Source organism: Perna viridis, chromosome 1, assembly GCF_037379345.1.
Source record: "Perna viridis isolate PV_CMFRI_1.1 ecotype Kerala chromosome 1, ASM3737934v1, whole genome shotgun sequence".
NCBI classification, from domain to species: Eukaryota; Metazoa; Mollusca; class Bivalvia; order Mytilida; family Mytilidae; genus Perna; species Perna viridis.
Window position 1 is genome coordinate 49,826 of NC_142445.1, and position 12,569 is coordinate 62,394.

Genomic DNA, 12,569 nt, shown 5'->3' on the forward strand with positions numbered 1-12,569 from the left:
CTCATAGCCGATTCATCTTTTTCCTATATGGATGCTGTAGCCGATCTAATAATTGGTCTACTTCCCCAGATTGGGGATAATTCTGCCTTGTGTTCAGCTCCATACATTCATATAATGAAAAAATGATGTATAAATGGAAAAAAAAATGAGAAAACACATTCAGAGACAGTTTTTCTCACACTCTGGGGACTTAAAACAGTATTTATTGGATTTTTTACGGTAGGACGCTTACCCTACTGGTGCACCTGGTCCATGCTTCCAGTTTTAGTGGAATCCGAGTTGCTTATTTACTTTTGTTACATTGTATGTATGATTTTAATTACTTACTTTATGTTCTTTGTTGTGTATGTCTGTTTTCCATGTCGGGTCTTTGTCCCTGTATTACATTCTTTTGATTACCGCTATAACCTTGGTTCCCTTGATTACTCTTTCCTAAACCGGCTGATCAATGGAAGTGTTTTGACACACGCTTATAAGTTCTAGATTGGCATAGATCATGTATGTTTGAGATGACGAGTTCAGAATCGAAAAATATAGGTTTAACATTCTTTTCTTTATATTTTATCTTTAAATGAAATTTTCTGATATAGACAAATTTAACATACATTCGATTCTATGAATAAACCCGATATGCATTCTTTAAAGGGCAACTAGTTATTTTTATAGTTGTAACGAATGGTATCGATAGTTTTGGTGATTGGACGAAACCTAACTATTGTGAAAAAGGTCAATATGCACTGGAGTATAATATTTTGGTAAGATTTAACTAATAGTTGAAAAACAGCAGGACGTTTTCGGTTTAATAATATTAAATTTATAGCAAATATGTTCATACTAATATATCGTTATCTGGTTATTTATTGTGATTGTATAACAATTTAAAAAAAAGTACATCATTGAAGAGCATCATTCAAGTACTAATCACATTGATACTACCGGGTGTTCAGCAATATGACTTTTTAATCATAAAACAGTACATTACATGTACGAAAACTTATATTTTATACATAATTGATATTCAATAGTCAATTATTTAACAATTACGTTTTTTTCTTTTTTTTTTTTTTTTTTTGTTTTTTTGGTAAATAGACCTCTTCGTTCATTGAAGACCCATAAGTGGCCTTGAACTGACATTTTTCATCTCAGTTGGGTAGTTTTGATATATTTTTTCTACGTATTCAGTGCACGGGTGGGTTTTGCTGACACACTATGATCTTATCAACTGTAGATATGATATATACTGATTTGTTTTTAACATTGATGTAGATATTTTTAAGAGTTTTTTTTTTTTTGAAAAGTTTGAAATTTTTACCCCAAATATCATTTAGAAAACTCCCGTAATTAATTCATTACACTAAGTATTGAAGAATTAACCACACATGTAGCAATATAGGTTGTTAATTAAGTAATATCAATAATACAGTCCCGTTAAACTATCTTCTTGTAGTACATTTTTTTGTTTTCGGATTAGCTCTAATTAAAGAAGAAATATCAACATTGAACAACAGCAAAACAGTAAGACCTGCAATTTTCTTTAATTTGTTCACTTATTCATAAAAATGTAATAAATTCATATATTATTTAGTAAGATTCGTTGTGTATTCGCTATGAAATCGTTCAATTTGTTTCCTATCAGTTGTCAATACGGCTAGATCGTTAGCGGTTCGTATACATAACGTTTTGGTTCGGCCTGCAAACACCTTTGTACTTGTTCTTCGTGCGTTAAAATATTTTTCTGAATGCGATTTACTCTTAGCACATTCTTTTTAATTCGTTCAAACCATCAACTTTATATCTGACAGGTGATTGACATATATCTTGTCTGTTTTTTTTGTTTATTCATTTGCAGACCGTTATAGAGTAAGGGACCCTTTATCAAAATCGATACGAAAAATACACGTAACTTCTATGATGATTTGACCTATTCCTTCAGTCTAATGGAGCTGACTTTATAGCTGATCTGATTTGAAGAAACAATATAGTTTAACTAGATCCTTGAACATGAGTTTGCGTTATATAGGTGAAGTATTATCGTTAAACAATCCTAAATTCGGGGATTTAATATATTGCATCTACCCCAAAGAGCTTGATATATAAGATACTACAGCCTTATATCTTGACGTACACTTTACGACAATCGTGACTTTCAATTCAGAATTGTCAACTTTCCTTTCATATGTGGCAACATCCCGTCAGCACCTGCGTATGGAGCGTATCAAAACTTTTAGGTTATCTCAGAGCTTGCCATAACCATGCAGATTTTTTTAATCGCGTTAAAATTCTAATACATAGGCTTCATGACAGGGCTTTATTGCTACAAGATTGAACTCATTACAACGGACGTTTTATGGTCGTCATCGTGAACTCGTTGACCGTTAGGTGTATTCATCTGCGCCTTGAAAACTGATTTGTTCAACGTGTCATGGTTTCCCTTTTCTCTTTCGACTACCCAGGACTTGACTTTTTATGAGCAACTGGGTAGGTGTTTCTAGAAAATCAGAAGACGCTTACCCACACCGTTGCACCTGATCCATGCTCTCAGGTTTGAGTCCGAGTTGCTCATTTGCTTTTGTTACTTTGTATATATGATTTTAGTTACTTTGTGTATGTCTGTTTCCCATGTCTGGTCTTTGTCCCTGGGTTGCATTCTTTTGATTACCGGATTACCGCTATAACCTTGGTTCCCTATATTATTCTTTGATACCGAGTTTGACCAATATGTCTAGTAGACAACTACAAATAAAAACATTGGTTGTGGTTTTCCGTGAAAGAAAATGCAATCAAAAGCATTGATTCCCCATTCACCGATAGTTATTTTCAATCTGATCCCGAGCATGGAGTTTCCATTTTGTTAATATCACACTAATGTTTGTGCTGCATTTAACTTAATTGTGAGAATATCAATACTTTACAAATTCTTTACAAACAATGACATTTGAACAAATGCATGTGATTTGTCATGGCCTTCTTTGACATTAATAACTCCTAAAGATAAATAAGGTTTATATCCTACAAAGCTTTAGGCCCAAATGCATATTCATTAATGGAATAGAGGTTACTCATTCATTTTACTTTCCAGTTTGTTGTTAGTTATGTATTTCGCCATGTTTTTTATTTCATTTTAGTATCTTGACTTTCAAATTGATCCCGTTTTGATTAAAGTTACATTTGATCCTTTATCCGTAGCATTTCATTGCTTACATTTCGGATATTCTTCATTGTATTTCAACTGAAGATTTGGAAATACGTGAGTCTCTAACCAAGCGTGTTTAAAGAGACAGTGTTTTTTTTCTTTTTTTTTTATCTTAATATAATAACAATTCAGAAGGAATAATTCTTCATCAATGCAAATATTTAAATTTATTGAAAAGATAATATTTCGTTGGTCAAAGTGCAAATAACACTTTATAGATTATCCACGTCTTTTCAATTCAATTCAATTGTTTCAGTTCAACTTATATATGAAAACGTTCGGTCTGCACATTGTATTTGTTAATGGTTCATAATGCCCTTAACATTGATTGAATGTTCATTTATTCATCTTTTTTTTTATGTGTAATATAAGTCATTTAAGTACTAATCACATTGATACACCCGGACGTTCATCTATATGACATTTTAACCAACACAAAAACGGTACATTACATGTACAATAACTCTCGCACTAAACGCTTTAGATCAGAGCCTCAAAGATTTTTAAATCGTCAGTTTATCGCCATAAATGTAGGTAAACGATTGGTAAGCATAAAAGGTCTATCTTAACAGTCCAAAGCAGAACAAATGATTTAAAAGTCAAGAGACAAATAATGAAAAATAAATATAGGAAGTAATATACTGCAACGTGCAGACATCACTCTAAATTGAATGAGGATTTTCTGTCCCGTTTACAATAATATTGGAACACAATGGGAGCGTTTTTAAAGAGTAGTTCATGTTCAGGGCGACCTTGACACATTACTTTAATTTGTTCCTGTAGTGGAAAAAGCCACACTTCAAATGTCGTAAAATTATTGGGTCGGCTATAAATGTTGTAAAGAAGTGATATTCACGAGATTCGGTAAGCCTGATTTTTAGATGTTTAGTGTAGCCCATCACATTCGTGTACCATCAGACAGATGAAAATTCCTGGCAAAAGGAAAAACTGGATGTAATCATTAGAGAATGGCAAATCGATTGTATCAACCGTCTTTCTACATATACACAATAACCTATGGCGATACTCCTTCAATTTCAGTATTTGTTTGTGAAACTTGATACAATAAATACATTGAAGGACACACAAAACTTATAAAATCATTTTTCATTGTGATCAAACTCTTTATATAAAATTATTATGGAACTATTGTGTCGGTTTTAAAGACTGTTCCATACCTCCGTATAACTGACCAAATCTGAGGATTGCCCCCACTTTTTATACGGTCTAGGTTGTTTTATGTTGTTTGGTTTTGCCGGTTTTATTTTTTGTTATTGATAATTTGTTTGTTATTTCTGTGGTTTTTTATTTGTTAGTTTAAGGTTTATTTTTTGTTCTGTAATGGTTTTGTTGAGTTTGTTTAACTTAAGATATACTGTGTATATTATTTTCAGTTTTTAGTCTGAAAACGCAGGATGCAGTGAATGCATAACAGAGAGAACAACTCTATGGGGAGGGATACATATCAGTTCAAAGCCACCTATTCGTCTTTAGTGAATGAGGAGCAAACTTTCAAACATGGGTTATATTGCAGCTAGCCCAAAACAACAATATACATGGGTAGAGCAAACGGTTGCCCCTATCGACTCCAGCAACATAAAAGTAAACTGACAGTGAAAACGAAGCAATATGTACAGTGGCCCTGAAATTCCTGACTTGGGGCAGGGTCAATAAATGCGGCGGGCTTAAAGTACTTTAGCATGATCACAATCCTCCCTATTTCACGCATTAATGACTTTAACGTGATATTCTACAATTACATTTAGCTCTTTGCAACTGGAAAAATAAATATCCAGAAAAAAATAAGTATTAACTAAAATAAGCCTAACTGAGAGGAAGAACCAATAGTAAAACCATGGGAACAATGAAGTTAGTAATCGTGGTTTCCCCGATTTCTGCTTAGAAAAAAAAAACATTGTTTGACTTTATTCATAAAAAGATGCATTATTCCGATGACTGCTAAACATCTAGAAATGTCGTCTTTATATCTGCAAATAAAAAAAAAAAAACACTTAAGATATGAAATCCATTTAATAATTGGTTCAAACATATACAGGTAATTGCAATTAGTAAAAATATGCATGCATTTAAAAATTGCTTGTATTATCAGTACTTTTATTTAAACAAATAAGGTGGAAAATAATCAAAGTTACAATACCAACTTCTTAACACTTGTATCTTCTACGCAATGTACTCATATCGTAATATATTTGAGACAACTTTCAAGACGGTTGTGGGAATATTTAGATTTTTTTTTGGTATGATACATATAAACTCGATAAAAAATATACAACAAAATTTCGTTTCAACGTTTATTATATCTTAAAGAAATATTTAGACGATTTACTGGAAAGAATAACGCAAAGTTTACAAAAAACGAACAACGACAATGAACAAACAAAAAAATTCAAAGGAAATATGGCGATGTAATGTATGTATACCATCTAAACAGACATCAAACATGATGTTCGTGTTGTCTTGGTCTTAAAATACTACGAATGATAAAATATAATTATCTTATTATTTAAAAAGAATTAAGTCTCTTCTTAAATGTAAAAATGTCCATGAGATATTAATCAAGAGTCTGGCGTAAATAAAATGAATGTAATCTAGGGACAAAGACCAGACATGGAAAACAGACAGACACAACGAAAACATTATATAACGAAAATAATACATACAAAGTAACAAAAATAAATGGGCAACTCGGACTTCATACATAAAAACTGGAAGTATGCACCAGGTCCACCGGTATTGTAAGCGTCCTCTGCTTTTTAGTAACACCCACCGAATTGCTCATAAAAAGTCAAGTCTACAGTAGACAAAAGAAGAAGGAAAACTGTAACAAGTTGAATAATTCATTGTTCGTGGTGTAGATGGATGCACTTATTAAATGTCAACATATTTACAAAATGATGATCATGGTGTCATCCAGATCGAAAATTATATTTTAAGATATGAAATTCAAAAAAAAAAGTGCAAATTAGACAAAGCCCATGTGGTTGATATATCCGCAAAAAGTTGAAAAGGTAAAAGGTCAAACTTAAACCGAGTTGTTATACAGAAAGTTACCATGTAATTACATCCAGGTCCTAAATTTTACGCCATACAAAGTTTTAAACGTAAATTAGATAGTGATAGGGTTTTATGTGCTTTTTTTACAATCTTACAATCCAATATAAAGCAAATTGCTTAATATTACATCAAATCAAATAAATATCTCCCGAAACAAAACAAGTTGATATCGACAAAGGATAAGTTAAAGAAAAGGCTTATGAAATTGCGAACTTTTAACTGTAAGCTCTTAGTTTAAATAGAAATTTGTCTCCAACCTTGTCTTAAATTGTTGCCAAGAATTAAATAAATATTCAGAAATATATGTTGCAATAATAGCCGCATGATGTTAGTACAAAAATAAAGAACAAATATGATTATTTTTTGTAAGGCTTACCTTAGCATTGTTAAGATGGTAAACATTTATATTTCTCTATCATCTTCATTGTGATATTGATCGAGTAACAACACTTGACACATGCAAAACAAAAATGCAATATACGATAGTTTCTGCTGGACAGCTTCGAGGCACGCACATTAAATCTTTCCCAATTGATGAATTACTAAATTAAATTTCTTGTCCAGACATTCATTATTGCGATTTCTGCCTTCACCTCCGTAAGGAATTTCATGAATGCGTATTCATTTAGGCCGATCACGATGTAGAAGGAATTACTAAACCCGATTTGAACACAATAACATTTTTTTTTTCATTTTTGTGGATTTTGTTTTAATCTACACTTTTACTATTAACAGCGCTGTCGTTATTTTTGGTCGCGTGTCTTCTTGTCATCTTTGTTTTCCCTAATAAATGACAAATCTGCAATAAAGATATATTTATGACATATTCGAAATCGAATAAGAGCAAAGAACTCCATAACATAGACTAATTTCGTACATACTATATACAGTTGGCACATTTCTCACCACTCTTCGATTCTGTGAGAGTTTGCTCTCATTGAAGAGTTCTAAACAGTCAGAAACTGTTCTAAATCGCGACACACCTTGCCAGAATCTGTCGGGGGTTTAAATAAACTATGTCGTAATCTATCATGGGTCTTGAAACTCTCTTATTAGAAACTGTTATGTTTGACATCAATCTGTCAATCTGTATAACATCACCTAGCCAGAAATATTCAACTTCTAAATTGTGTTGATTAGAATAGTTTCTGACATATTTTCAAAGGGTATGGTGAGAAGGAAGCTTTGTTATATTTTAACTTATTCTATCAAGCTGATACCCTATTTTTCAATTAATGTACAACATCCAGTACCAACAGACAATATTGGTACGACCCTTGCCATATCTACCGTACCAGGCGCTACGTCACTTGAAAGTGTTCGCACTCATATATTTGCAAAAACATGTCAAATTAAAATAATTCTGACTGAAATATATTTGTCACAGTCATCCAAATGATAGTAAGATTTAAAACAAATACATTGTATACAATAATTTAAGATCCTTATTGAAATCATAAGTGCTCGCACTCAAAGATTCTGCAAACACATATCCAATGAGCTTCGACTTATCGAAATTACAAATGCTTTGCATGAAAATGTCGAATGTATAGCAATTTGGACTGAAGTAAATGTGTCACACGCAACCTAATGAAAATTAGATTGACATTTCATACAATAATTGTATACTCTTATTAAAATTTAAAGTGGTTAGCCTCATATATTTTATATATGTAAGAGCTTTATCGGGAATAAAAGTGTTCATACTCGTACAATTTGCAAGAAACAAACTGTAATTTGTAAAGAATTATGACTGAAATGTATGTGTCGCAGTCATGAGCACCCACATGATAGTGAAATAAAAAAAAATAAACCATTATATTCAATTCTTTTAGACGTAATGGAAATTATAAGTGCTTGCATTCATGCATTTTACAAGAAATATCATTCTTATAGAGTTGTGACTGAAATATGTGTGTTGTAGTCACCCACATATTAGTTAAACTTAAAACAAAGTAACACTTTATTAAATAATTGTAGACCCTTATGAAAATTAAAAGTGCTCATACACATACATTTTGCAAACATATGTATTTTTAGAATTTTGACTGTCACAAATATGTCCCAATTACCAGCATGATACTTACATTGGACACTTTTACAATGAGATGATAACCTTTTGGAAATTGAAAAGTGCTCACACCCATACATTTTGCAAGAAAATGTCATATCTAAAGTATTTTGACTAGAATATATATGTCATAGTCACCCACATGATAGCTATATCAAACCATCAGACAACAGGTCGAATTAATTCAATATCAATTTTAATGATTTATTGCTTTTAAGTATTAAAATAGTCCAAATTACATCAGACAGAAAAATTCAACCATTTAGTACTGTGTCCACTATTTTTTAACCAGACTTCCTGTTCTAACATAGACTGAACTAGTATCAATACCTGTCCAGTGGTATGACAGTTTAGAACAGCTTTTTGTTTTTCTTTGTCGTGAGCCAGGACAGTTTCTGTCAGGATAAGTCAGACTCTGTAAGGAATTTTGTTCTATTTTCTGTCATGGACCTCTTTTTTTGTCTGACAGATTCTGACGGATTTCAAGAGTAGGTAGAAGGGATCGCTACTGTATATTTGTCAATCACGGTTTACCTTTAACAGCCGAATAAGCTTATAATTATTAATAATATGTTTATATATGACTCTGAACTTATCAGCGAAACAATTTCTCTTGTTAATGGATGATATTGACTGATCTGTGATAGATCAAAAACTAGTGCCAGATTTCGTTTGCAGAATGCCGCCGCTATTTATTTACAGAAACTGTTTGACAGTTGAACAAATGATCTGAAACTATTAACTTATTAATAAATGATCGTAAACTTAGTTGCATAGATCGGTCTTGGTACTATATATGACGATTGGGTATGAGTGCATTAACAACTGTAATAAAACTGTTTAATAAGCAATAACTTAGCTTTAATAAGTTCCAAATTTCCTGTTCCTCAACCAACCAATCTAAAAATAAAAGTTATTCATAGTGTAAATACGTTTTTTTTATTTCTTGTTATTAAATTTACATTGCAAACAATCCAAAAATATTTCACTCCACATCGGTATTGATTAAGTACATTAACTACGTCGATAGATAACCGATCATTTATATATTTTTCCTTTAAAAGGCACCTAATTGAACAGTGTTCACACGATTTGCTTCATATGTTTTCAATATGAAACATGTAAAACAAAATATTTGGAAGTCTATACTTCAGCATTCACATTTACATTTCTAAATTAACTATCAAATATACTGCATTCTTTAATAATAATTATAAAAAAAAAACAAAACAAAAAAAAACACAGGACGAAAAAGATTAATAGTTATTTTAAATACTTCTATTTTCTTAACAATATGCAATATCTTCATTTTCTTTTGAAACATACTGTTTACAATCGATACCGTTTACAGTTTACAGTATTGGTACATTAAATATACTTCAAATGACTAATTCTTTAATGTTTTTGATAGGATTATCTTTGATCTCCTTGCAAGAATTTAATTATTAACAGCTCTACACTTTTCAAAAAGTATTGCAACAGTTTTGTTTAAAATATTTTTGATTCTTTAATAACCACAATATGATCAGGAATGCCGAAGAACGCCTAGATGTAACGGATGTGTGGAAATTTTTCTGTGCACTAGTTAAATCTTAATTCGTTGTTGGCACGAATGATCATATTCTGGTCATTAACGATAACCAATTGTTATCATATTAATCGTTGCTATTTTCAACAGGAATTTAAAATTGTGTGAGCGGCGGATTGATATTTGTGACATGTTGACGTGAGAAAGTGCGAGTGTAAAATTAACGAATTAATTACACAGTGTGAATTTTAGATTTTGTTTTTCACTGGGAACATTCTGCAAATCACTGCAACCTATATAATAAAACAGATAATTTCAACATCCAGTCGTGTAATAAAATATGTTAATCAAATAGTATACTTACTACATCAGTGTGGAAGTTATGATGGTAAGTGTATGTCTAGTAATATTTTCTAGTTATCCGCATAATTGAATATGGTCCTTTTAAGATTGAACCTCTGTTAGTTAGGTGTATTGGATTTTTCCTTGACCAATCATACTGTTGCCACGCCTACATAACCTCTACCAAGTAACGACCGATTAAAGTTCATTTCTTTGATCTAAAAGTAAAAAAAAATGAAATGAGCATTTTGTCGTTAAATGGTCCTGTATTTTGTTTCAAACACAGGACCTAACTATACTACACATTTAAATATGTTTGTAATGTGTATTATCAGCCATGCATGTAATACAAATCACACTGATATTATAAAGTTTCCCGTAAAAAGTTAATAATTGTTTCCTCAGACAAAGCTTACAAAGTGCTACTTTACGTCTGCGTTTTATTTTCTGTTTGCATGGAATTCCATTGTTCATCTATTGATTATTCAACAGTTAATCTAAATAACGTGTGGTTTGAAATGTTAATAATACAGACTAAATTGCAATACTGTGAACATGATTTTGTTTATACATGTTTTTTTCGATTTATAGCTAGACTTTATATCACAATAGTTGTGTAAAACGTTCATGATAATAAATATACTTATAGATTATATTTGATAAATAAATTACTATTCTTTTCAATAAAAAGTGTTTTTCATTGGAAATAACCACTAATCATCTCTTGATAACTAATTATTACATACAAGGTAAGAAATTTAAACATATCGCAAGATATTGGTTGTTTTTAAACCATGACTCAAAGCCAAGGTGCAGTGCAGTCTAAAACCTTTCAAAAACAATGTAAAAACTTACCATATTGAAGGCAGTATTCTTAAAGTTGAACTTTGTTGTGTCACGTAATTCGTTTTAAGAAGAATTACATTACATACTGTAGTTGTTAATTACATTATTGATAGTTAATATATATGTAAACAAGTTATAGTTTGTGACACTCATTTGAAATAATATAACCAGAACATTACTAATAACATATTTTATACCAAATAGACATAAATATGTTGAGTACGTTTTAAATGAAATGATGAAATTTGTGCCACCCACGTTACAATCGCGGTATATGTTGTGTGCATTAGATATATTTCAGACTGTTAGATTAAATAATACAGAAACAAGCTTAAGACACGCTAGAGAGATAATGTATAAGCAGACGCTAAACGACAGTTTAGAACACATCCACCATCAGATAGACTCAGAAGTAATGATAAAGAGATACGTTATAAAAAACGTTTTATAGCCAATGTTTATTATCAGAGGTAGACGTAGAAAATAATAGCAGTGATAAGACCTATACTGCTACCACTCTCTCCAAAGAAGAGATTGTGGAAAACCATAAATATGTGCTATCCTCTTTTGGTGTCTCTACCAAGGACGATGATTGTGATTTACCGTCTATTTACTTGATTCCTAAACTTCACAAGAATCCATACACACAACGTTTCATAGCTGGATCTGCAAAATGTACCACCAAAGCTCTTTCAAAACTTTTAACTTCTATACTCACAACTGTCTAAGAGGGTCTACAGTCCTACCACAACACTTGTTACTCCCGTAGTGGTATTAATTCAATGTGGATCCTGAAAAATTCAAAAGATCTTTTGGAGACAATCAGTTTAAGACTATTATCTGAATAAAATAGCATTAAAACCTATGATTTTTCAACACTGTATACTTCTATTTCCAATACTCAGTTAAAATCTCGACTTAAAACATTATACACTGTTGTTTTTTTTCGAAAAAAATGGTACACGTAGATACAAATATATAGTTCTTGGTAGAGATTCGTCATACTTTGTAAGAAATAATTCAAAATCATCTTCCAAATATAAAGAGGAAGATGTTTCCATGTGTTGGAAGTGTTAATCGACAATGTGGTTGACATGCTTTTCAACAAACGGTCGGCATTCCAATGGGAACAAATTGTGCTCCTTTACTTGCTGACCTATTCCTTTACTTTTATGAGGCTGACTTTATAGCTGATTTGATCTGAAAGAAAGAATATCGTTTGGCTAGATCCTTTAATCTCAGTTTCCGCTACAAAGATGAAGTATTATCTTTAAAAGAGTAATCAAGGGATCCAAGGTTATAGCGGTAATCAAAAGAATGTAATCCAGGGACAAAGACCAGACATGGAAAACAGACATACACAACAAAGAACATAAAGTAACTAAAATCATACGTACAAAGTATCAAAAGTAAATGAGCATCTCGGACTCCACTAAAAACTGGGAGCATGGACCAGGTGCACCGGTAGGGTAAGCGTCCTCTGCTTTTCTAGAAGCATCCGCCGAGCGGCTCAT

The 12,569-nt window shown here is 31.6% G+C and overlaps 1 long non-coding RNA gene across 4 annotated transcripts; it reads right to left on the minus strand.

Annotated features, from left to right (window-relative positions):
- Positions 1 to 770: 770 nt before the first annotated feature.
- On the minus strand, positions 771 to 11,207 carry LOC148626736 (uncharacterized). Of its 4 annotated transcripts, none has more exons than XR_015921794.1 (4): positions 10,232 to 10,510; positions 6,645 to 9,239; positions 5,875 to 6,005; positions 771 to 5,181 (listed from the first exon to the last, which is right to left on the minus strand). It is a non-coding gene; the product is annotated as an uncharacterized LOC148626736 (long non-coding RNA). The 4 variants fall into 4 exon arrangements; XR_015921797.1 differs by adding an exon at positions 11,065 to 11,207 and having other exon boundaries at positions 5,105 to 6,005; positions 10,232 to 10,427; XR_015921803.1 differs by adding an exon at positions 10,626 to 10,640 and having other exon boundaries at positions 5,105 to 6,005; positions 10,232 to 10,427.
- Between the last annotated feature and the right edge of the window lie 1,362 nt (positions 11,208 to 12,569).